Genomic DNA, 24,536 nt, shown 5'->3' on the forward strand with positions numbered 1-24,536 from the left:
GTATGTGCTTTGTGAAAGACCTATGAGGCGTCTTGATCTATCCCTATAGATCTTGATGCCTAATATATAAGCAGCTTCTCCAAGGTCCTTCATTGAAAAACTCTTATTCAAGTAGGCCTTGATGCTGTCCAAGAGTTCTATATCATTTCCCATCAAAAGTATGTCATCTACATATAATATGAGAAATGCTACAGAGCTCCCACTCACTTTCTTGTAAACGCAGGCTTCTCCATAAGTCTGCGTAAACCCAAACGCTTTGATCATCTCATCAAAGCGAATGTTCCAACTCCGAGATGCTTGCACCAGCCCATAAATCGAGCGTTGGAGCTTGCACACCTTGTCAGCATTCTTAGGATCGACAAAACCTTCCGGCTGCATCATATACAACTCTTCCTTAAGGAAACCATTAAGGAATGCCGTTTTGACGTCCATTTGCCATATCTCATAATTGTAGAATGCGGCAATCGCTAACATGATTCGGACGGACTTTAGCTTCGCTACCGGTGAGAAAGTCTCATCGTAGTCAATTCCTTGAACTTGTCGATAACCCTTAGCGACAAGCCGAGCTTTATAGATGGTCACATTACCATCCGCGTCTGTCTTCTTCTTGAAGATCCATTTATTTTCTATGGCTCGCCCTTCAACGGGCAAGTCAGTCAAAGTCCATACTTCGTTTTCATACATGGATCTTATCTCGGATTTCATGGCTTCTAGCCATTTGTCGGAATCCGGGCCTGCCATCGCTTCTTCATAGTTCGAAGGTTCACTGTTGTCTACAACATGATTTCCAAGACAGGGTTGCCGTACAACTCTGGTGCGGAACGTGTCCTTGTGGACCTTCGAATTTCAGTAGGAGCTTGATCAGAAGTATCTTGATCATCATCAATAACTTCCTCTCTAGTCGGTGCAGGCGCCTCAGGAACATTTTCTTGAGTTGCGCCATTTTCCGGTTCAAGAGGTAATACTTCATCAAGTTCTACCTTCCTCCCACTTACTTCTTTCGAGAGAAACTCTTTCTCCAGAAAGGATCCATTCTTGGCAACAAAGATCTTGCCTTCGGATCTGAGGTAGAAGATATACCCAATGGTTTCTTTAGGGTATCCTATGAAGACGCATTTTTCCGATTTGGGTTCGAGCTTTTCAGGTTGAAGTTTCCTGACATAAGCATTGCATCCCCAAACTTTTAGAAACGACAGCTTAGGTTTCTTCCCAAACCATAATTCAAACGGTGTCGTCTCAACGGATTTCGACGGAGCCCTATTTAAAGTGAATGCGGCAGTCTCTAAAGCATAGCCCCAAAAAGATAGCGGTAAATCGGTAAGAGACATCATAGATCGCACCATATCTAATAGAGTGCGATTACGACGTTCGGACACACCATTACGCTGAGGTGTTCCAGGCGGCGTGAGTTGTGAAACTATTCCACATTTTCTTAAGTTTGTGCCAAATTCGTGACTCAAGTATTCTCCTCCACGATCTGATCGTAGAAACTTGATTTTCCTGTCACGTTGATTCTCAACTTCACTCTGAAATTCCTTGAACTTTTCAAAGGTTTCAGACTTGTGTTTCATTAAGTAGACATACCCATATCTACTTAAGTCATCAGTGAGGGTGAGAACATAATGATAGCCACCGCGAGCCTCAACACTCATTGGACCGCACACATCAGTATGTATGATTTCCAATAAGTTGGTTGCTCGCTCCATTGTTCCTGAGAACGGAGTCTTGGTCATTTTACCCATGAGGCATGGTTCGCACGTGTCAAATGATTCATAATCAAGAGACTCCAAAAGTCCATCTGCATGGAGCTTCTTCATGCGTTTGACACCTATGTGACCAAGGCGGCAGTGCCACAAGTATGTGGGGCTATCATTATCAACCTTACATCTTTTGGTATCCACACTATGAATATGTGTAATATTACGTTCGAGATTCATTAAGAATAAACCATTGACCATCGGAGCATGACCATAAAACATATCTCTCATATAAATAGAACAACCATTATTCTCAGATTTAAATGAGTAGCCATCTCGTATTAAACGAGATCCTGATACAATGTTCATGCTCAAACTTGGTACGAAATAACAATTATTGAGGTTTATAACTAATCCCGTAGGTAAATGTAGAGGTAGCGTGCCGACGGCGATCACATCGACCTTGGAACCATTCCCGACGCGCATCGTCACCTCGTCCTTCCCCAGTCTCTGTTTATTCTGCAGCTCCTGCTGTGAGTTACAAATATGAGCAACGGCACCGGTATCAAATACCCAGGAGTTACTTCGAGTACTGGTAAGGTACACATCAATTACATGTATATCACATATACCTTTTGTTTTGCCGGCCTTCTTGTCCGCTAAGTATTTGGGGCAGTTCCGCTTCCAGTGACCCTTCCCTTTGCAATAAAAGCACTCCGTCTCAGGCTTGGGTCCATACTTTGACTTCTTCTTCCCAGCAGCTTGCTTGCCGGGCGCGGCAACTTCCTTGCCGTCCTTCTCAAAGTTCTTTTTACCCTTGCCCTTCTTGAACTTAGTGGTTTTATTGACCATCAACACTTGATGTTCCTTCTTGACTTCTACCTCTGCTGATTTCAGCATTGCAAATACTTCAGGAATGGTCTTTTCCATCCCCTGCATATTGAAGTTCATCACAAAGCTCTTGTAGCTTGGTGGAAGCGACTGGAGGATTCTGTCAATGACCGCATCATCCGGGAGATTAACTCCCAGCTGAGTCAAGCGGTTATGTAACCCAGACATAGTGAGTATGTGCTCACTGACAGAACTATTTTCCTCCATCTTACAGCTGAAGAATTTGTCAGAGACTTCATATCTCTCGACCCGGGCATGAGCTTGGAAAACCATTTTCAGCTCTTCGAACATCTCATATGCTCCATGTCTCTCAAAACGCTTTTGGAGCCCCGGCTCTAGGCTGTAAAGCATGCCGCACTGAACGAGGGAGTAGTCATCGGCACGTGTCTGCCAAGCGTTCATAACGTCTTGGTTCTGTGGGACGGGGGGATCACCTAGCGGTGCTTGTAGGACATAATCTTTCTTGGCAGCTATGAGGATGATCCTCAGGTTCTAGACCCAGTCCGTATAGTTGCTGCCATCGTCTTTCAGCTTGGTTTTCTCTAGGAACGCGTTGAAATTGAATACAACGTTGGCCATTTGATCTACAAGACATATTGTAAAGATTTTAGACTAAGTTCATGATAATTAAGTTCATCTAATCAAATTATTAATGAACTCCCACTTAGATAGACATCCCTCTTCTAGTCATCTAAGTATAACATGATCCGAGTTGGCTAGGCCGTGTCCGATCATCACGTGACACGGACTAGTCAACGTCGGTGAACATCTTCATGTTGATCGTATCTTCTATACGACTCATGCTCGACCTTTCGGTCTTCTGTGTTCCGAGGCCATGTCTATGCACATGCTAGGTTCGTCAAGTCAACCTAAGTGTATTGCGTGTGTAAATCTGTCTTACACCCGTTGTATGTGAACGTAAGGATCTATCACACCCGATCATCACGTGGTGCTTCGAAACGACGAACTGTAGCAACGGTGCACAGTTAGGGGGAACACTTTCTTGAAATTATTATGAGGGATCATCTTATTTACTACCGTCGTTCTAAGCAAACAAGATGCAAAACATGATAAACATCACATGCAATCAAATAATAATAGTGACATGATATGGCCAATATCACATAGCTCCTTTGATCTCCATCTTGGGGCTCCATGATCATCCTGTCACCGTCATACTCATCGACATGTAAGTTGTGATTCCTATTACAATAGCATGAACATCTCATACATCACATATAGATCATTCATCATTCATCACAACTTTGGCCATATCACATCACATAGCATACCCTGCAAAAACAAGTTAGACGTTCTCTAATTGTTGTTTGCATGTTTTAGTGGCTGCTATGGGTTTCTAGCAAGAACGTTTCTTACCTACGCAAAGACCACAACGTGATATGCCAATTGCTATTTACCCTTCATAAGGACCCTTTTCATCGAATCCGATCCGACTAAAGTAGGAGAGACAGACACCCGCTAGCCACCTTATGCAACTAGTGCATGTCAGTCGGTGGAACCTGTCTCACGTAAGAGTACGTGTAAGGTCGGTCCGGGCCGCTTCATCCCACGATGCCTCCGAATCAAGATAAGACTAGTAACGGCAAGCATATTGAACAAAATCAACGCCCACAACTACTTTGTGTTCTACTCGTGCAAGAGAACTACGCATAGACCTAGCTCATGATGCCACTGTTGGGGAACGTTGCAGAAAACAAAAATTTTCCTACGGTTTCACCAAGATCCATCTAGGAGTTCATCTAACAACGAGTGATTAGATGCATCTACGTACCTTGTAGATCGCGAGCGGAAGCGTTCAAAGAACGGGGATGATGTAGTCGAACACGACGTGATCCAAATCACCGAAGATCTTAGCACCGAACAGACGATGCCTCCGCGTTCAACACACGTACGGAACGGATGACGTCTCCTCCTTTCTTGATCCAGCAAGGGGGGAAGAGAGGTTGATGAAGATCCAGCAGCACGACGGCGTGGTGGTGGATGCAGGGCGTCACAGTAGCAGGGCTTCGCCTATACTACGAGAGAGAGACGTAACGGGGAGAGAGGAAGCACCAAAGGCTGAGGTATGAAGTCCCTCCTCTCCCCCACTATATATAGGAGGGCCAAGGGGGGGTGGTGCGCCAGCCTAGGAGATCCAATCTCCTAGGTGCGGCGGCCAAGGGGAGGTTTCCCTCCCCCCCAAGGCACCTAGGGGTGCCTTCCACTAGTGGGACTCCTCCCCCATGGAAACCCTAGGCGCATGGGCCTAGTGGGGCTGGTGCCCTTGGCCCATGTAGGCCAAGGCGCACCCCCTACAGCCCATGTGGCCCCCCCGGGACAGGTGGCCCCACCCGGTGGGCCCCCGGGACCTCTCCGGTGGTCCCGGTACAATACCGATAACCCCGAAACTTGTCCCGATGGCCGAAACAGCACTTCCTATATATAATTCTTTACCTCCGGACCATTCCAGAACTCCTCGTGACGTCCGGGATCTCATCCGGGACTCCGAACAACATTCGGGTTACTGCATATACATATCTTCACAACCCTAGCGTCACCGAACCTTAAGTGTGTAGACCCTACGGGTTCGGGAGACAAGCAGACATGACCGAGACGACTCTCCGGTCAATAACCAACAGCGGGATCTGGATACCCATGTTGGCTCCCACATGCTCCACGATGATCTCATCGGATGAACCATGATGTCGAGGATTAATCAACCCCGTATACAATTCCCTTTGTCAATCGGTATGTTACTTGCCCGAGACTCGATCGTCGGTATCCCAATACCTTGTTCAATCTCGTTACCGGCAAGTCACTTTACTCGTACCGTAATGCATGATCCCGTGATCAACCACTTGGTCACCTTGAGCTCATAATGATGATGCATTACCGAGTGGGCCCAGTGATACCTCTCCGTTATATGGAGTGACAAATCCCAGTCTCGATCCGTGTCAACCCAACAGACACTTTCGGAGATACCTGTAGTGCACCTTTATAGTCACCCAGTTACGTTGTGACGTTTGATACACCCAAAGCACTCCTACGGTATCCGGGAGTTACACGATCTCATGGTCAAAGGAAAAGATACTTGACATTGGAAAAGCTCTAGCAAACGAACTACACGATCTTTGTGCTATGCTTAGGATTGGGTCTTGTCCATCACATCATTCTCCTAATGATGTGATCCCGTTATCAATGACATCCAATGTCCATAGCCAGGAAATCATGACTATCTGTTGATCAACGAGCTAGTCAACTAGAGGCTTACTAGGGACATATTATGGTCTATGTATTCACACGTGTATTACGATTTCCGGATAATACAGTTATAGCATGAATAAAGACAATTATCATGAACAAAGAAATATAATAATAATGCTTTTATTATTGCCTCTAGGGCATATTTCCAACACAGCAGAACTTTTCAGTGTTGCTCTTTCATGGCCTTTAGGTGAATACTTTGTATCTGACGTACTCCTTGTCGTAGCTAACCTTCCATTGTCACCACAAACCCTTATGCGCAAAGAACTGATCTAGTCCTTCATAAGTTGCTTCGGTTCTGCACCCCTTCTAGATCCAATTATTTTTACTTTTCTGTCTTATCTTAGATCTGAAAATTTCATATGTCACTGTGAGATTTGTTTCTCCTTGCACCAACATAGGCGGTTTAACCTTGTATAAGTAGTCTATGCCATTAGCCCTCTGATAAACCGGAGGAGCATTTTACCTTCATAATTATGCTCCGGTTTAACAGTGTCTAAGTAATCATGTGCTAGTATTACCTTTTTCCCTTATTGCATTAGTCTCCAGTTTACACCATTTCACATATCAGTATGTTTCTTACTCCCTTATCTCTTGCATATAATCATGCATAATTTATAAACCGGTCTTTCATTTTCAGCTTGTTTGTTTCACAATGGCCAAACAATTCACTGCCTGCAACTGGGCTCGTTCCCGGGTTACTGAGACTCAGTTGAATGAGATGGTTAGCATCGGCTCCCTGCCTAAGAAAACTGAAATCAAATGGCGAGTTCCAGGAACAGAAAATCCTCCAACCCCAAGGCAGGGCGAGGTGGTGGTCTTTGTTGACCATATAGGCCGTGGCTTCAAACCGCCAGGGTCAAAGTTTTATCGAGATGTGCTTGCTAGCTTCCAACTTCATCCGCAAGATATTGGTCCCAACTCGGTTTCCAATTTATGCAACTTCTAGGTATTCTGTGAAGTATATTTACAAGAAGAACCAACTGCAGAACTGTTCCGGGATTTCTTTCACTTAAACTGGCGCACAGAGTTTGTAAATGGCCCAAACACAAAAGTTGGTGGTGTCTCGATTCAAAAACGGAAAGAAGTTGAATTTCCTCATGCCAAACATCATAGCCACCCAAAGGAATGGAATCAAACTTGGTTTTATTGCAGAGACACTTCGCCTGAAGATGAAAATCCCCTCCTCGGCTTTCGTGATCACAGACTATCCAATACTCACCCCATGCCACAACGCCTGAGCTCTTCAGAAAGGGCGAAATACGCTCCTCAACTCGCCAAACTCTGGGCCTTTATGGCAAACGGTTTAACAGGCGTGGATTTTGTACGCTGTTGGATATCCTGGAGTATCTTGCCGCTAAGACGGTGTCCCGGTTTAATGTGTGAATATACCGGTGAGGTTGACGACCCTCAACGCCATTGCAACATCCAATTATCTGAGGAAGAAGTCACTGAAGGTGTAAAGAAAATTCTGAATGAGTCGGAACTGATCTGTAGTCAAACCGGTCTGAGTCCCTTCTATGCCAAGAACAAACCGCCTGCTGTAAGCATTATACTTCCTCTTCATCTCTAATATCTTTAACTTATACAACCTGTAACCCTTCTTCTTTATATATATAGGGTGATGACCCCTTCTGGAAACGGAAAACCGTAGAGAAAGCGGCAAAGCCGACTGGAGACAAGGCGGTCAAGCCATCCCGCTCAAACACCAAAGCCGTAAAACGGACGTCAAAACGGAAAACGGCTGACCAGATTAATATGGAGCTTGATGATGATACTGATGATCCAGAAGTTGAGGTAGAACTTGACTCACTTGGCTCTCTTTTCATGCATCTCATTAACAATGATCTTCCTCAGGAGGACGCAGAAGCTAGTCAAGATGATGACGTAGAGGTAATTACCCTTTCCTCCGGTTCAGACTCTATGCCAACACAAAAAACTCGCCAAGCAGTCCGGAAAGTAAGCTTTTCTCATCCTCTTGCTCACTTGGATCCAACATTTATTTTGAAGACTCAGCAGCATGAAACTCGCCGGACAACCCGGCACAGTGCCCAACAGGTCACTTCAGCCGGTTTACCTGATACTCCGGTTCGGAAGCGCAGGTCTGAGGTCTCTCCTACTTCTGACCATTCCTACCCCAAGGCAGGTTATTTCAGACAGCCTCTTAATCCGTCCGATTCAAATTATCAGGTGACACCTCCTTCATGTTTTGGTGAATCGACAGCAACTCAACTCCCCCCTTTGAAAACTGTGGCCGGGTGAGTTGTAAAAACCTTTCCTTTCAATGCGCCATCAATCCTTTGAATAGGATGTTAATCCTCTTTTATTCTGTTTGCAGGGCCAAAGCCAGACCCAGCAAGAAAGCTCGGGTCACCAATCCGCCAGAAGACCCTGTCGCCGAAGAAGAAGAACCAAGAGGTGAACCGGAACAGACTGGTGAACCAGAAGGCCCCCATCTTGAAGCTACTTTTGATGATCCACCCCTTGAAGGCCAACATACCGATGAACCAACAGATGCTAAGCCTGCCGCACCCGATACTGAACCGACAGAACCAAACCGGGCTAGTCCGGTGAAAGACACTGAAATTCTGGTATCATCAACCAAAAGTCCTGAAGGCCAAGGTGATGATGTTATTATTACTGGAATAGGCCACAACTCTCCTGGCCATCCCGTCATTTTAGCTCAGCACAGTGCCAAAGAAGAACAGGCTGCCCGGGATAAAGGTAAATGGAGCAGCGACTTATCAAGCTATGCTCATCTTAGCGCTGATAAGCTTCATTCTGGCTTCTTGAACCGTCTGCACTCAAACTGGGATTATGAAGACGGTTTGGTGAACTTGATGAAAGAGCGATATGAGGTAAATTCCTCTCCCTTTGTATACTGATTTATATCTGAAACACTATCCCAAGTAGCCCCCAAGGGCCGTTTTATGATTGTTAATCACAAACCGGGTCTTTGTAACAGTTTAAGCATCTCATCATTGATCCTTGCAATGGCAGGTCGCTAAAAATAGATAAGACTCATCTTGAAAAAATTAGATAACTTTCTGCAGCATAGCCCCCAAAGGCCGGTTTAACTTGGCAAGTTAATCCGGTTTTTAATCCACACATCCGTTTTAGAATAGACGCGCATTAGCCCCCAAGTGTCAAGGATAATGCTTGCATTGTTCTGGAGACTTGTATAAAGTGTAGTACTTGAGAGCAAATAGGCATTAGCCCCCAAGTATGAAGTGCATAACTTTGTTATACGCTTTGTACTTTAGCACATATATATGTTGTTTGTTTAACATACCTTCAACGTGGCAGACTGAACTGAGAAGCAAAGATGCCCGAAATTCTGACTTGAGAATGTGAAGTCACAATAAGCCGAGGCTGCAAAAGCCAAAGAGGAGGTGACCCAGGCCCTGGCCATATTGGAAAAGCTGAAAGAATCCTTCAACCAAGAGCGTGCTGAATGGGAAACCGAGAAATCCGGTTTAACCAAAAGAGCTGTAGACGCCGAGGCAGCCCTGAAGCCAGTGGTTAAAGAACTAGCCGGTTTGAAACACCAAATCAATGCTATGACCTCTGCTATCTTTGGTAAGTGTCTGCTTATGTGTGTTGCGCCGGTTAATGAATCTTATAACTGACCAAAATTTTGATAAAATCTTTGGCAGGCACTCGGATCGCTCATCTTCGTACAGATATGCGGATGAAGCTCAAAGCGGCATATACATTGGTTGAACAACTATACTCTGGGTCTCAACGGGTTATTAGCATGGCAGCTTATAACAAACCGGCTCCAACTTTGATTAAGGAGACCCTTGAGAAGCTGGGCATGTTACCAGCCCGTATTGCCGAGTTGAAGAGAGCAGCTGCCAGAGCAGGAGCTTTAACCGCCCTTATTCGAGCCAAAGCCTGGATTCCAGACCTTGAAGCGGAGGATATCATTAAAGGATACCCATGCGTTAAAGAAGACGGTTCAAACTTCAACAATGATGTTCTTCGGCGGCTGACCAAATAGATGCGGCCAGCAGCCAGCAAGTTGGCTGATGATACCGATTTGTCCCATTTTCAACCGTTTTATGATGCAGAAGGGAAAAGATAGCCGGCCGACATCCATGAAGTCGAAGAACTTGTGTCTCCGATTCGTAAGCACACTTACGCCCCTGATATTAACCTTTCCAATATTATCCATGAGGAAGCAGTGTTCCAAGCGTTAACTTGAATCGATTGGTCAACGGATGATTTCCAGCGTCTGGGGAGGGATGAAGAAGTGCCTACACCAACTGACCCTCAACCGTCAAACCGTCGCGATGAAGAGTCCTGATCCGGTCGCCGGTTTATATGGCTACTGTGAAAAACAATGATACTATTTGAGCTGCTTTGAAGCTTCATGTAATAGGATAGCTGAAACTCCGTTATCTGCCATGCCATCGAGCATGTTTCGTAATACTTTGTGACATTCTGTGCCGCCCTTTGGGATATATTTATGCATAACCCATGATGAATTGCGTTCCTGGGTACAATAACTTAAAAGTATCTAGCGGTTTACCGCTAGACGTGTCATGATGTCCAAGAAGTATATAGTACCTAGATGAATAATCAAGTGTTTGTACAAAAAGTAATGTACAGAACATACCTCATTGGTTGACCAAACGTGTATACGGCAAAGGTGTTAATACCAATCCGGAACGTTGATAACTCCATCTTCATAATGCCGGTCTATATATAAAACCGGACCGGGATAACCACCGGATTTTCTTTATAACACTGGCGATTTAATGAAACCAGACCAGGTCAATGAACACCGGTTTAATAATTGATCATGTGCCCACAACTTGTAGTTGAGAAGCAAGCCGGGTCAAGGACGCCGGTTTATCGAAAAATACTTATGATTTTCAACAAACAAAATTCAAACAGGAAAATATGCAAGGCTTTTTACGAGCTACCAGGCTCCAAATCGAGGCTTTTCATGGGCTGCCAGGCCTCTGAGTTAAACCATTTAACAAAGCCTTTTAAGATGGGCCTCCATTAACCAATCATCGTTTTAACTGTGACAAGTTCAGGGTCTGTAAAAGATTGACTTGTAAAACGTTCGATGGGTCATAGCAGGATTACCTGGACAGGAGTGGCTTACTTGATGAAGGCAGGTTAACCCGGGTTTTTAGGTGAATACACCAGGCTTCCAAGCCGTGGCTTGATACCCAATTACGGGGGTCCTTTCAAACTCTTTGTTGCTTTGCAAAAAGAGCCCCCAAGTAACTTTTTGAGCGATGCTCAGTGTGTGCCCATGTTTGAGTCTGTACTGTGTACAACACTCTCTTTGGCTCCACAATTTTTTCCCTTTGGGGCTTAAATTCCTATCAAGAGGTGTAGCTATGGTGTAAGGACAACCAAGCCCCCTAGTGATATCCCTTCGTGGTTTAAAAACCGATCAAGAGGTGTAGCTGTAGTTCAAATATGACCAAGCCCCCTAGTGATTTTCTTTATATCTATGCAGCTGCTAAAGCCGGATTAACAAAAACTCCGCTTTGTCAGTTAACTTGTAAAAGCACACACATGATATAAAGAGAACAGATACCCCGCTTATAACGGAGGCTCCGGTTTATTATATGTATATACACTGTCACAAATATGTACAGATGAGGAGCCTATGGCTTCAAGTATAGTAAGGCCGAAGGAGAGCTATGTTCCATGGCCGCTTGGTCTCCTCCTCCGATTGACGTGAGTCTTCATGCTCTCGAACATCAATGAGGTAGTAAGATCCGTTGTGCAGATTTTTGCTGACCACAAAGGGTCCTTCCCAAGGTGGGGATAACTTGTGCATATCAGTCTGATCCTGAATGAGCCGGAGCACCAAATCACCTTCTTGAAAGGTTATGGTTTTAACCCGGCGGCTGTGATAACGTCGGAGATCTTGTTGATAAATCGCTGATCGTGCTGCTGCAAGATCACGCTCTTCATCCAACAGGTCCAGTGAATCCTGATGTGCCTTCTCATTATCAGCTTCAACATAAGCTGCCACACGGGGCGAATCGTGACAGATGTCACTAGGAAGAACCGCCTCCGCTCCATAGACCATGAAGAAAGGTGTGTAACCCGTAGACCTATTGGGTGTGGTATTGATGCTCCATAACACAGAAGGTAGCTCCTCAACCCACCAACACGGCGTCCGCTTTAAGGGAACCATAAGCCTTGGTTTGATACCCCGTAGAATTTCTTGATTTTCCCTTTCTGCTTGACCATTAGATTGGGGGTGAGCCACCGATGCTAGATCAAGCCGGATGTGCTCACGTTGACAGAATTCTTCCATCTCCCCTTTTGACAGATTAGTACCATTATCTATTATAATGCTGTGTGGAAAACCAAACCGGAATATCACCTTCTTGATGAATTGAACTGCCATGGCTGCATCACACTTGCTGACTGGCTCTGCCTCCACCCATTTAGTGAATTTATCAACTGCTACTAACATGTGGGTCTTTTTGTCCGTAGAGCGCTTGAAGGGTCCAACCATATCAAGCCCCCAGGTTGCAAACGGCCACGTAATTGGAATCATCCGCAATTCTTGAGCCGGAACGTGCGCACGGCGGGCAAATTTTTGACATCCATCACATCTCTTGACTAAATCCTCCGCATCAGCATGCGCCGTCAACCAGTAAAAACCGTGGCGAAAAGCTTTGGCAACAAGCGAATTTGAATCGGCGTGGTGACCGCAATCCCCTTCATGGATTTCTCGCAAAATCTCACAACCTTCTTGAGGAGAAACACAACGCTGAATTGCTCCTGAAACACTATAACGATGTAACTCCCCGTTGAGTATGGTCATGGACTTGGAACGCCAGATTATCTGTCGAGCCAACGTTTCATCGTTTGGTAATTCGCCCCAGTTCATGTAAGCCAGATATGGGATCGTCCAATCCGGTATGGCATGCAGAGCTGCCACCAACTGAGCCCCCGGATCAGGAACAGCCAAATCTTCTTCGGTTGGCACATTGACTGACGGATTATGCAACTCATCAAGAAAGACATTAGGAGGGACCGGTTTACGCTAAGAACCAAGACGACTTAAAGTGTCCGCCGCTTCATTCTTCTGCCGGTCTATATGGTCCACCTGATAACCTTTAAGGTGACCAGCCACTGCGTCCATCTCTCACCGATATGCAGCCATGAGTGGGTCCTTAGAATCCCAAGTGCTAGACACCTGCTGAGCCACTAGATCTGAATCTCCGAAGCACTTAACCCAGCTCAAATTTATCTCCTTAGCCATCCTAAGACCGTGGAACAAAGCCTCATATTCAGCTGCATTGTTAGTACAAGGGAACATTAAACGGAGGACATAACAAAACTTGTCACCTCGTGGGGAAGTTAGTATGACTCCAGCCCCCGAGCCCTCCAACTGTCTGGATCCATCAAAATGAATAGTCCAATATGTATTATCTAGTTTCTCTTCAGGTGCCTGTAACTCCGTCCAATCGTTGATGAAATCCACGAGTGCCTGGGACTTGATCGCTGTGCGGGGTATATATTTGAGCCCATGAGGTCCAAGCTCAATGGCCCACTTGGCAATCCGGCCAGTTGCTTCTCTGTTTTGAATGATGTCGCCCAGAGGAGCTGAACTGAGCACTGTGATAGGATGGCCCTGAAAATAATGTTTAAGCTTCCGGCTCGCCATAAACACCCCATATACCAGCTTCTTCCAATGCGGGTACCTTTGCTTGGACTCAATGAGCACCTCACTGATATAATTAACCGGCCGTTGAACCGGACATTCCTTTCCAAGCTCCTTGCGCTCTACCACAATGGCTACGCTAACAGCCCGGGCATTAGCAGCCACATATAATAATAATGGCTCTTTATCGATCGGCGCTGCAAGCACGGGCGGTTCAGCTAGCTGCCTCTTCAGATCCTCGGACGCCTTATCAGCTGCCTCACTCCAGACAAAGTTATTTGTTTTCTTGAGCATCTGATATAAGGGGATGGCCTTCTCTCCAAGGCGACTGATAAACTGGCTCAAGGCTGTAATCCGGCCGGCCAGATGTTGAACATCGTTAATACACGCCGATTTAGCCAAGGATGTAATTGCTGCAATCTTTTCCGGATTAGCCTCAATGCCTCTGTTTGATACCAGAAAGCCTAAGAGCTTGCCTGCCGGGACACCGAAGACACACTTCTCCGGATTGAGCATCATCTTGTAAACCCGGAGATTGTCAAAGGTTTCTCGTAGATCATCTATCAATGTCTCCTCCTTTCTGGACTTGACCACAATATCATCCACATATGCATTAACATTGCGCCCAATTTGTTTATGAAGGCAATTCTGAACACATCGCTGGTAAGTCGCCTGAGCACTCTTGAGTCCAAAGGGCATGGAAACATAGCAGAAGGCTCCAAAGGGAGTTATGAAGGCTGTCTTCTCCTGGTCCTTAACCGTCATTTTGATCTGATTATAACCAAAGTAAGCATCCAGAAAACACAAACGGTCACAACCCGCCGTAGCATCAATTATCTGATCAATGCGAGGGAGAGTAAAGGGGTCTGCAGGGCAAGCCTTGTTTAAATCTGTGTAGTCCACACACATGCGCCAAGTGCCATTTTTCTTAAGAACCAGCACCGGATTGGCTAACCACTCTGGATGAAAAACTTCGACAATAAACCCAGCGACCAACAGACGGACTACATCTTCACCTATAGCCTTACGTATCTCTTCATTGAAATGGCGGAGGAACTGCCGGACTGGTTTAAACTTAGGATCAATGTTGAGTGTGTGCTCAGCGAGTTCCCTCGGTACACCTGGCATGTCAGAAGGTTTCCATGCAAAGGTGTCCCGATTCTCACGGATGAACTCGATGAGCGCGCTTTCCTATTTGGGATCCAGGTTAGCGCTGATGCTGAACTGTTTGGATGAATCGCCAGGAACAAAGTCAACCTTCTTAGTGTCTGTAGCCGATTTGAACTTCAACGCCGGATCATGCTCCGTAGTTGGCTTTTTCAAAGAAGTCATGTCTGCCGGATCAACTTGCTCCTTATAGAATTTCAACTCTTTCGTGGCACAAGGCGACTCGGCATAAGCCGCATCACCTTCCTCACACTCCAAAGCAATCTTTCGACTTCCATGTACTGTGATGGTCCCTTTATGACCTGGCATTTTAAGCTGTAGATAAACATAACATGGCCTTGCCATAAACTTAGCATAAGCCGGCCGCCCAAACAAAGCGTGCTACGGACTTTTGATCTTTACCACCTCAAATGTCAATGTTTCTGACCTTGAATCATAGTCATCTCCAAAAGCTACCTCCAAAGCTATCTTGCCAACAGGATATGCAGACTTACCAGGTACCACCCCATGAAAGACCGTATTTGATGGTTTAAGATCCTTATCTGTCAACCCCATATGGCTGAATGTATCATAATACAAAATATTGATACTACTTCCCCCATCCATGAGCACTTTAGTGAGCTTGTATCCCCCAACTTGAGGGGCTACCACCAGGGCCAAGTGACCCGGATTATCAACCCGGGGTGGGTGATCATCTCTACTCCACAAAATAGGTTGCTCAGACCAGCGTAAATACTGAGGTACTGCCGGCTCAACAGAGTTTACTACCCTTTTGTGAAGCTTCTGATCACGTTTGCACAAACTAGTAGTGAAGACATGATATTGCCCACTGTTCAGCTGTTTGGGATTGCTCTGATAACCCGACTGCTGCTGTTGCTGACTCCCTTGATGGTTGTAACCTCCCTGGTTGCCTTGGTGCCCTTGATTGACGTGTCCGGTTTGGTTGCCTGGAAACCCTGAACCGGAACCACCACCTCCGTAACCCGGCCCGTGGAAACCTCCTCCTGAACCGCCGGGTGGGCCGTTGTCATATTGGAACATATTGGAATTCTTGAAATCCCGCATGATATAACAGTCCTTCCAAAGATGTGATGCCGGCTTCTCCTTCGATCCAAGCTTTGGACAGGGCTGATTTAACAAGCGCTCCAAATTGGAGCCTGAACCTCCACCCCTCTGGGGCTGCTTGCCCTTACGGCGCTGGCCATTCTCCTGCGTGTTGGTATTTGCAACAAAGTCCAAGCGACTGTCGGCCTTCGGCCTTGCGCTTACTACCGTTTCCATGGCCTGCCGGATTATGCTGTTGACCTTTGGCATTGTTGTTCTTCTTACCTTTCTCCGGTTTGTCCTCCTCTGAATCCGGATCCTTGGTATTATCTGAATCGGCGTATTTAACCAAAGCGGCCATGAGTGTTGACATATCATTGCAGTAACGTTTGAGCCTTCCCAATTTCTGTTTTAGTGGTTTGAAACGACAATTGCCCTCTAATGTTAACACTGCAGTGTCTGCATTGATATGATCTGATGAATGCAAAATTACTGAGACCCGTTTGACCCTGTAAGTGCATCTAGTGCCACCCCTAGTTGGTTTTGGAGTATTGATGACAAACCTAGTTGAGGGACTAATGTGTTTGTGAGAATTGCAGGATAACACAGGTAGAAGTCCCTCATTGATTCGGTTTTCCTACCAGAGATGACCCCTAAAAATTTATGAAGACATTGAAGTCAAAGGTGGTAAATGAAGATATTCACATTGAAGACTATGACAAGAGAAGACACCACATGAAGCCTATGGAGCTCGAAGACTTAGATCTTTCGTAGTTCTTTTTATTTTGTGTTGAGTCATAGGAACCACCGTACTGTTAAGTGGGGTCCAAGAGAACCAGTCAGAATGACTGAAGTGATGCCTAAACAAAAACCTATGTCTTCGAGTGAAGACTATGAGAGCGAATCTTGTCCAGAGTCGGACAAGTTAGTTTTGCTTGTAGCCCAAGTAAAGTTGCCGTGTGAGTTTGAAATCTGACCGTTGGAACACGTGTCAGTTCCTTAGTGACCCAGGGTCATTTCGGACAAATCAGGTCGGGTTGCCAAGTGGCTATAAATAGCCCACCCCCCACAACCATAAACGGTTGGCTGCTCAGATTGAGAATACGGCTTTTGTCGTTTGAGAGCAACCCACCTCGAAGCCTTTGAGAGAGAATTCCTTGCGAGGATAAAGCCCTAACCACCCAGAGCCAGAGAGAATTGGGCATCACTTAAGTCTTCTTGTCTGTGTGATCTGAAGACTTATTACACTTGAGGACTGTGCATCCTCCAGCCGGTTAGGCATCGCGTTCTGAGCATCCAAGAGACATTGTGGATTGCCGGTGAACGAAGTCTGTGAAGGTTTGGGAGTCTACCTTGAAGACTTACCAGAGTGATTGGGCGAGGTCTGTGTGACCTTAGCTCAAGGGGATTACGGTGAGGACTGGGTGTCCTGAGCTGCGTGTTCAGGACTGGGTGTCCGGGACTGTGTGTCCTAAGGTTTAAATACCTAGCCGCCCCAACCAGACGTACAGTTGTCACAGCAACTGGAACTGGTCCAACAAATCATTGTCTTCAACGAGTCACTGGTTTCATCTTCCCTTCCCTTTACTTACTGTTGCTCCTTGTGAAGTCATTGTATGTTTGCCCTATCTTTTGTCTTCACTGAGTGACTGCATGCTCTGTATGGCTTCATAATATCTTCCTACCTGATCCTTACTACATTGCTGCTATTAAGTCATTATGCTTTCACTTCATTGAACACTTGACTATGGCTTGCCTAGTGTAGTCTACCTTCCGCTGCATGGTAATAGGTTTATTTCTATCGTTTGTCTTCATAACTTCCTCGTTTTGAAGACTTTCATAAAAATCGCCTATTCACCCCCCCTCTAGTCGATATAACGCACTTTCAAACCCAATGGGTCATAGACTCCCCTTCCTCTTGGACACAAGCTGCCAGATCCACGATTGACATCGCTGCTTACACGTATCCTTGAAGTTCTGGATAAACCGGTGCTTCAATTCGGCCCATGATCCAACAGAGTTGGTCGGCAAGCTCTTCAACCAAGTGCGAGCCGTTCCTTCCAACATCATGGTGAAATATTTAGCACACACTGCCTCATCCACATCTAACATCTCCATTGCCATCTCATAGCTATCCACCCACGCTTCTGGTTGCAAATCGGTGGTGTAATTTGGTACCTTATGAGGTCCCTTGAAATCCTTAGGCAGTCTCACATTACGCAAAGCGGGGGTTAGACACGGCACCCCTAAGGAACTGAACATCACTCCTGGCTCAACGGAGGCCGTGGGGTGAACCGGAGTATGCTGTCGTGCTCCGTGCCGAGCCGCCAACTCGGCCTCCCGACGTGCGCGGCCATGGTACACAACATCTTGCACATTAGCGCCTCCCCCGGCCGGGTTGTTCCCTCGTGGTGAATTTTGGCGACGTGCACTACTGGACACGGCCGGTGCGTCCTCCACGCGTCTGCTATAGCTCCGGCTTGGACGGGGAGTGGAATGAATCCTCCCACGACTGTGTGAATACGCCTGCTGTTGATTTAGTGCTGTTTGAAGGAGATCCCTGGCCTGACATGCTTCCACTTCAACTGGTGACTCGCTGTTGGTTGGGAGGGCCACCAGGCGTGAAGCGGCGGCCACAATGTTGTCCAACGGGTTGGAATAATGCCCGGGCGGTGTTGGTACATACTGTGGCACAACGATGTTCTGGCGAGGCGGGTCCGTCGTGCGCGGTTGAACCAACGCTCCTGTTCCCGGCGCCCCGCCCGGTTTAGTGTGGGTTGGCTACCAGCTCCTGCTCCTGGTGTGTTAAAGAGATTCTGCGGCTCATAAACCGACGGGAGACGTGATCGATACCTTCTTCTCATGACTTCCTTTGAAGCATTCTGATCTAGCCTAATCCGGTAGGACTGTGCTTCCAATTCAGCCCGCTCTGTAGCCATCCTAGCATTCTCTGTTGCCAGGTCCGCTTTAGCCTAGGCTATTTGATCCTTTACCTTTGCAATCTCCGCATTGTGCTGATCCCTGGCTGCTGCATCCACCTCCGCGGCCATCAACGTTGACAAAGTGTCGAACAAATCAGACAAGACTTGGGCCGGAGGCGGCGCCGAGCTTCCTGCCCCTGCTGGTGTGGCCGTTGTTGAACCGGAGAGCATTGCTGCAGCGGTAGATGAATGAGGCGCCGATTGTGTGCCGGCCATGAAGATGGCGGCCCGGTTTGGTAGATCGGGGGAATCCGGAATACTGTTGCCCTCGGATCCTCCATCAATCCGGCCGTCCTAAAACTGGTAAAGTGACTCGGTCTCTCCAGAAGACTCGTCATCAGAACAGACCACGGTCTCTCCATCGGACACCGGTCCCTCCTCGTACCTCGATCCATGGATGACACCCACGAAAACATGCCTTGCCTCGGGCTGAACCGGCGAAGAACTTGCACGCCGAGCCGTTTCGATGATGTCGGTGTACATGTCCGGCTCAGGGGCCGGTTCGCCGATCTTGCCAATGAAGATGTGAATCCCACCAAAGGGGACCCGATACCCGTATTTGATTGAATCAGCCTCGGGACCCCATCCTGCGTTGTCGATGTAGAGTTTGCCGCGACGACTCTTCGTCATCCGGCCCATAGCGTATCCCTTAAGTCCATCGAAGCTGCCCTTCAAGAACTCAAAACCATCATGCGATAGCCCCACGGTGGGCGCCAACTGTCGTGGGTTTGCCATGGTAGATGTCCTTGTGAAAGGACTTAGTCGTGGAGCCATCGCTATGGGTTAGCTTTAAGGGGTTAAACCAGACAAGGGGACACGAGGAATTTTATACTAGTTCGGCCCCTTCGAGGAAGGTAAAAGCCTACGTCTAGTTGTGATTGGTATTGCTAGGGTTTCGAAGGCCAGGGAGCGAATCCGCTTTGTCTGGCTCTCGAGTTGTTGTCTGTCCCTAAACCGCTGCCGGGTCGTCCCTTTATATACATAGGTTGACGCCCGCCGGCTTACAGAGTCCCGAAGCCGGATCATAAACGTATCCAGTTCAGTCTCTATCCTTCCTATCTTACAATACAAGTTACACGACTAAGCCGGTTTACATTTACAGGCTTTAACCCGCCTTCGGGCCTTGGGCCTCCATGAAGCGCCATAATCCTTGTATCTTTATGGGCTTCTAATCTTCAAGGAGTCAACCCGGCTACATAAGGCCGGTTTACCTCCAGTAGTAATATCCCCAACACTATGTCTAACCTTGCTCTCACATCATTCCTCCCGCTCTGTTTATTATCGTAGGTACTCCGGGCCTTTATACCCAAGATCGTACAGTCCGCATCACCCCAAGCATTCTCTGAAATTACCCATGTTTCGTTCAGACCTTTTTGCGACCGAGAAATGCTCTCCTTGCCACATTGTTTCATTAAAATCACCCATCATCAACCACAGTTCACTCGATCTATGTTTAATTCTTTTGAGCAAACTCCACATATGATGCCTCTCATGTGCTTTTGGTTCTCCGTACACAAAAGTACCCCTACACAAGGGGCTGTTCTGATCATACCGGATATGAACATCAATGTAACATGATACATAAGAGAGCATGTTTATTTCAACGCTATCATCCCAAAATAGGGCGATGCCGGCACCTTTGCCCACCCCATCATGGGTGATACAATGTTTGAGGCCTATTCTTTCTCTTATTCTTCTCACGCTCTCTTCGCACTGTCGCGTCTCAGAGATGAACACGACAGTGGGGATGTATGTGCGCACTAGGCACACCAGTTCTCGAACTGTACCGGGGTGGCCCAAACCCCGACAGTTCCAGCAGAGGATCGTCATTCCTCCTGAGGGTGCTCTTAGTCGTGCCCACCAGTTCCTCGGTAGCTCCTACACCGGTAGCTTCCTTACCACCTGGCTCACCTACACTTCTCTCATCCTCTTCCCTCTCAGCCCCTCTTTGTTTCTTATACATGTCCGAGATTACATCAGGACTGCTAACTGTATCTAACCTGGGTGCAGCCTTGTTGCCTATGGATCTCTTACCAAGCACCGAATCCTTCTCTCCTGTAACTTTCCTTCCCTTAAACTGACTAGTATACCTTTTTGTCTTGGCAAGCTCTATTGCCTGAGTCTTCGCTGGGCTGCTGATCTGGGATGCAGGCTCCTCCTCCTGGCCAGCCGAGTCACCCACCTTGGCTACTTCAACGGAGGCCTGCATCTTCCCCGTTATCACTTCCATCGCTGCTAGGGAGGGAGAGGCAGCAGCGTCAGGAGTAGCCTTGGCAGCATCCGGTCCGAACCCTGGAGGGTAAGGAGGGGTCACTGCATCCTTGATGTTGTGTGCGAGCGGGGTTTTGTCGATGTCAACCCCCGCCCCAGAACTCGGCGGTGTTGATGGTGAAGTGCCCGCGCCACCCAAGGCTATGGTTGGTGCAGAAGCCATGGGCAGCACAGATTTTGTCGTGGCCATCACAGTATTCTCGCTGATGCTTGTCTTCCTTGTGTCTTCCTGGGCCGGCCCCTCGCTCACCCTGAGCGCGCTGACTGCTACGATGGCTGCTTGTACAGCCGGATCCAGCAGCACATTATCAGGAATATTCCTACACCTTCCCATCTCATGTGGTCAGGCATGCATCACCTTCTTGTCTCTTCCTAGCTTCTCCCAGGCTAACTTGGCCGGGGCTGTCCATGCCACCCCGTCCAACTCTGAGCCAAAATGCAAGAAGCGCCTCGCGCTGCAAGTATCCGGAGCCATGAAGCCTCCCTTGTTCTTGCTTGATTTGTAGGGCGACGCCCTCATTGCGCCTGTGAACCTCACTGCTTGATCATCCGTCGGCAGCCTGCAGTCCCTTTCCCCACGACCTATATGCCCACAGTACATACAAAATCGTGGGGCTCTCTCATACTTGACCTCTAGGTCCATGTGCTTATCCACCCCTAACTCTCTAGTACTGATCTCACGCAGGAGAGGAGTGTTTACATTATGTTCAACTCTTACACGAAAAAACTCAGAGAAAATGTTCCCAAACTTATCATTATCTACCCTCAATACATTCCCCAAGAGGTCGCCCAACATCCATCTGATTTCTTCTGACAACATGAGCGATGGTACATCATAGATGCAAGCCCAGATTGGCATGACATTCACCGACACATCCGCCGCCTTGCCCTGTCCATGGGCCGTTCTCCAGGACGTGCCGACGATCACCCTCACGCTCGAATTCGAGCATGAAGCGATTGTTGCGAAGGGGTGTGTAGTCAAGTCATCCACGCAGCCCCCACTTTCTCTTCAGTTCACCAAACAACCCCGTCGTGCTGAAGGGGAGAACGGAGAAGAAGTACCCCACCGCAAGCCGGCGGGTACTCATGGAAGCCCTTGCCCTTGACAGATGGAGTTCATCATTGGAGAGCCACGCCGTTTAGTTGGCGTTGCTATTTGGCCTAGGAGGGGGAGCGGCAGGGCATTGCCCCTCCTCCCACCATGCGACGTAGATCCTCGCTCCATCCTCCTGTCCTTACACTCGTCGTCGTTTGCAGGGATGGCCACGAGCTTGCTCTCTGTGGCCGCCTGCTTCATCTTGCGGTCAGAGGTGTTCTCCATGCCTTGTACAGATGTGGGTGTTTGGATTTCTTGCGAATGTTGTGTGGTGATATCCCTTCCTATGCAGATGCTTATGTACCCGCAGCTGTGGTGTGCATAAGGCGAGGAATCAATCTTGGTTGATTTGGGCCTTGCATATCTGTCAGGTGGATCTCCAGTTTGGGAAGCAATGATACGTTTCTAAAAGAATACCCCTATGGTCGTTTCAGGATCACTCGCCATGATACTTTCATTGGCATCGAGAACTATTTCCTTGCACTTGCTCCCCCCATGATCATTCAGATGCACTATCTGTCTGTTTCCCCTTTTTTGGGCTGGTGCAGAATATTTATCCTTGCAAATCAATTCTTTCCCCAGTTCACCCACAAACCTCGCTTCTGAATCTGATCCATTCCCAACAACTATGGATTCGCAAGCCTGTGGGGTACTGGCAGTCGTCAAAATAGTCTTGATCGACAGGGTTGAAAATTTACTTACCAGATCGCGTCCACCCGGGCTCCAATCCATTCCGGTGTCAGCTGTCATTGGCCTTGATATGTTTCATTCCATGGATCTGCGAATCGATCCATCCCTTCATGGATGCGTCCCAATAACTCTTGCGGATCTTTACATCCCTTCGATCCTGCCAAAGATATTGCCCCCCTCATCTTCCGATGAGCCAGCGAGCGGATCGCTACTCCCATCTTCTTCCGGATCTCATGGATACCCATCGGGTCCTCCTTAATAGGATCGCGGTGCTGCAGGGGTGTAGGTTTTCTCTCTCTCTTGGTTGGAGGAGTGGTAGTGGGTTCCAACGGTAGCGAGGGAGCACCGGCGGTCGGTCGCCCGGGGATCGCCTCCTGAGGGGGAGCGTAATTTCCGGGAGCGTCCATTATGATGTGGGATTTTAACTATTCTAGTGTTAATTCCCAAGGTATTGAATCATACCAAGCTCTCCCAATTCCGCCTAGTTAGCTTATGTAATGTTCTGTACAGGATTGCTTCAAAGGTGTCGATAATCCGAAGAAAATTCTTCCCAAAATTATATCCAATGAGTAGTTTGCTTTGTTCCCGGTCGCTTTATTACTAACAACATCATATCTATTTATGAGTGTTCACATTTTCTGTAGAGAAATAGTCCCAAAAGCACATGTGTTGTGCTCTAAATCTGGACTTGATAGGTTTATGATCGCGTGTATCCACCCCCGTGGCTCGAAGCCTCGGACCACTATGACCCCCACCCCTCCATCGCATTGGTTCGTGGTCATACCACCCCATCCAGGTGTGGTGTCAGTCTTGACCATGGTCGTGGCAGCACAAAATCGATGTGGATAGAGGGAGGCATTGGTGGCCGCGGAGAGGGGGCCGTCCGATGGACTGGGAGGCGGCACCGAGGGCGTCCTTCAACGTACAAGGAGGCGTCGAGAGGGAGAGGACCATCTAGTTTGTAACCTCCGCGTGATTCGTCTCGCGCCTCTCCCGCGAGAGGCCGGGCGAATACCTAGCTACCGTCTTGCTCGGCCAAACTCGCGTCCCCGCCCCTCGCCGCCGCCTTGGGCCGCCCCGGTCAAAGGCCGGCCGGCATCGGCGGCAGCGGGGATCTCTCCTCCCCTCTCCAAGTGGGTTGCTGTGCGGGCTGTGGCTCCTAGGCGGGGCGTCAGGCTGTAACGTGGGGCCTGACGGTGGCGCGGCGCGCGGCTGCGCTGGTGGCGCGGTGGTGCGCCTGGGTCGCGATGGCTGCGGGGAGGCGATTCCGGCATTCTAACATCGGTGCCTGTGAAGCCTGGTTGGGCGGTGCACGCAAGGATGGAGAAGGTTATCTCAGATCTGGCCGACGAGAGTTCTCCGAGGAGCAGGGGCGCAAGCGGCATCCTCCAGCGATGGTTGGTTGGTTGGTGGGTGACATGGCCTTTTCTCCCTACTGCTTGAAGGAAATATGCCCTAGAGGCAATAATAAATTTTATATTTATATTTACTTATATCATGATAAATGATTATTATTCATGCTAGAATTTTATTAACCGGAAACTTAGTACATGTGCGAATACATAGACAAACAAAGTGTCCCTAGTATGCCTCTACTTGACTAGCTCGTTAATCAAAGATGGTTAAGTTTCCTAACCATAGACATGTGTTGTCATTTGATGAACGAGATAACATCATTAGAGAATGATGTGATGGACAAGACCCATCCGTTAGCTTAGCATAATGATCGTTTAGTTTTATTGCTATTGCTTTCTTCATGACTTATACATGTTCCTCTGACT

The sequence above is a fragment of the Triticum urartu genome, chromosome 4A (genome assembly GCF_056163025.1).
Source record: "Triticum urartu cultivar PI428250 chromosome 4A, HENAU_Tu73, whole genome shotgun sequence".
NCBI classification, from domain to species: domain Eukaryota; kingdom Viridiplantae; phylum Streptophyta; class Magnoliopsida; order Poales; family Poaceae; genus Triticum; species Triticum urartu.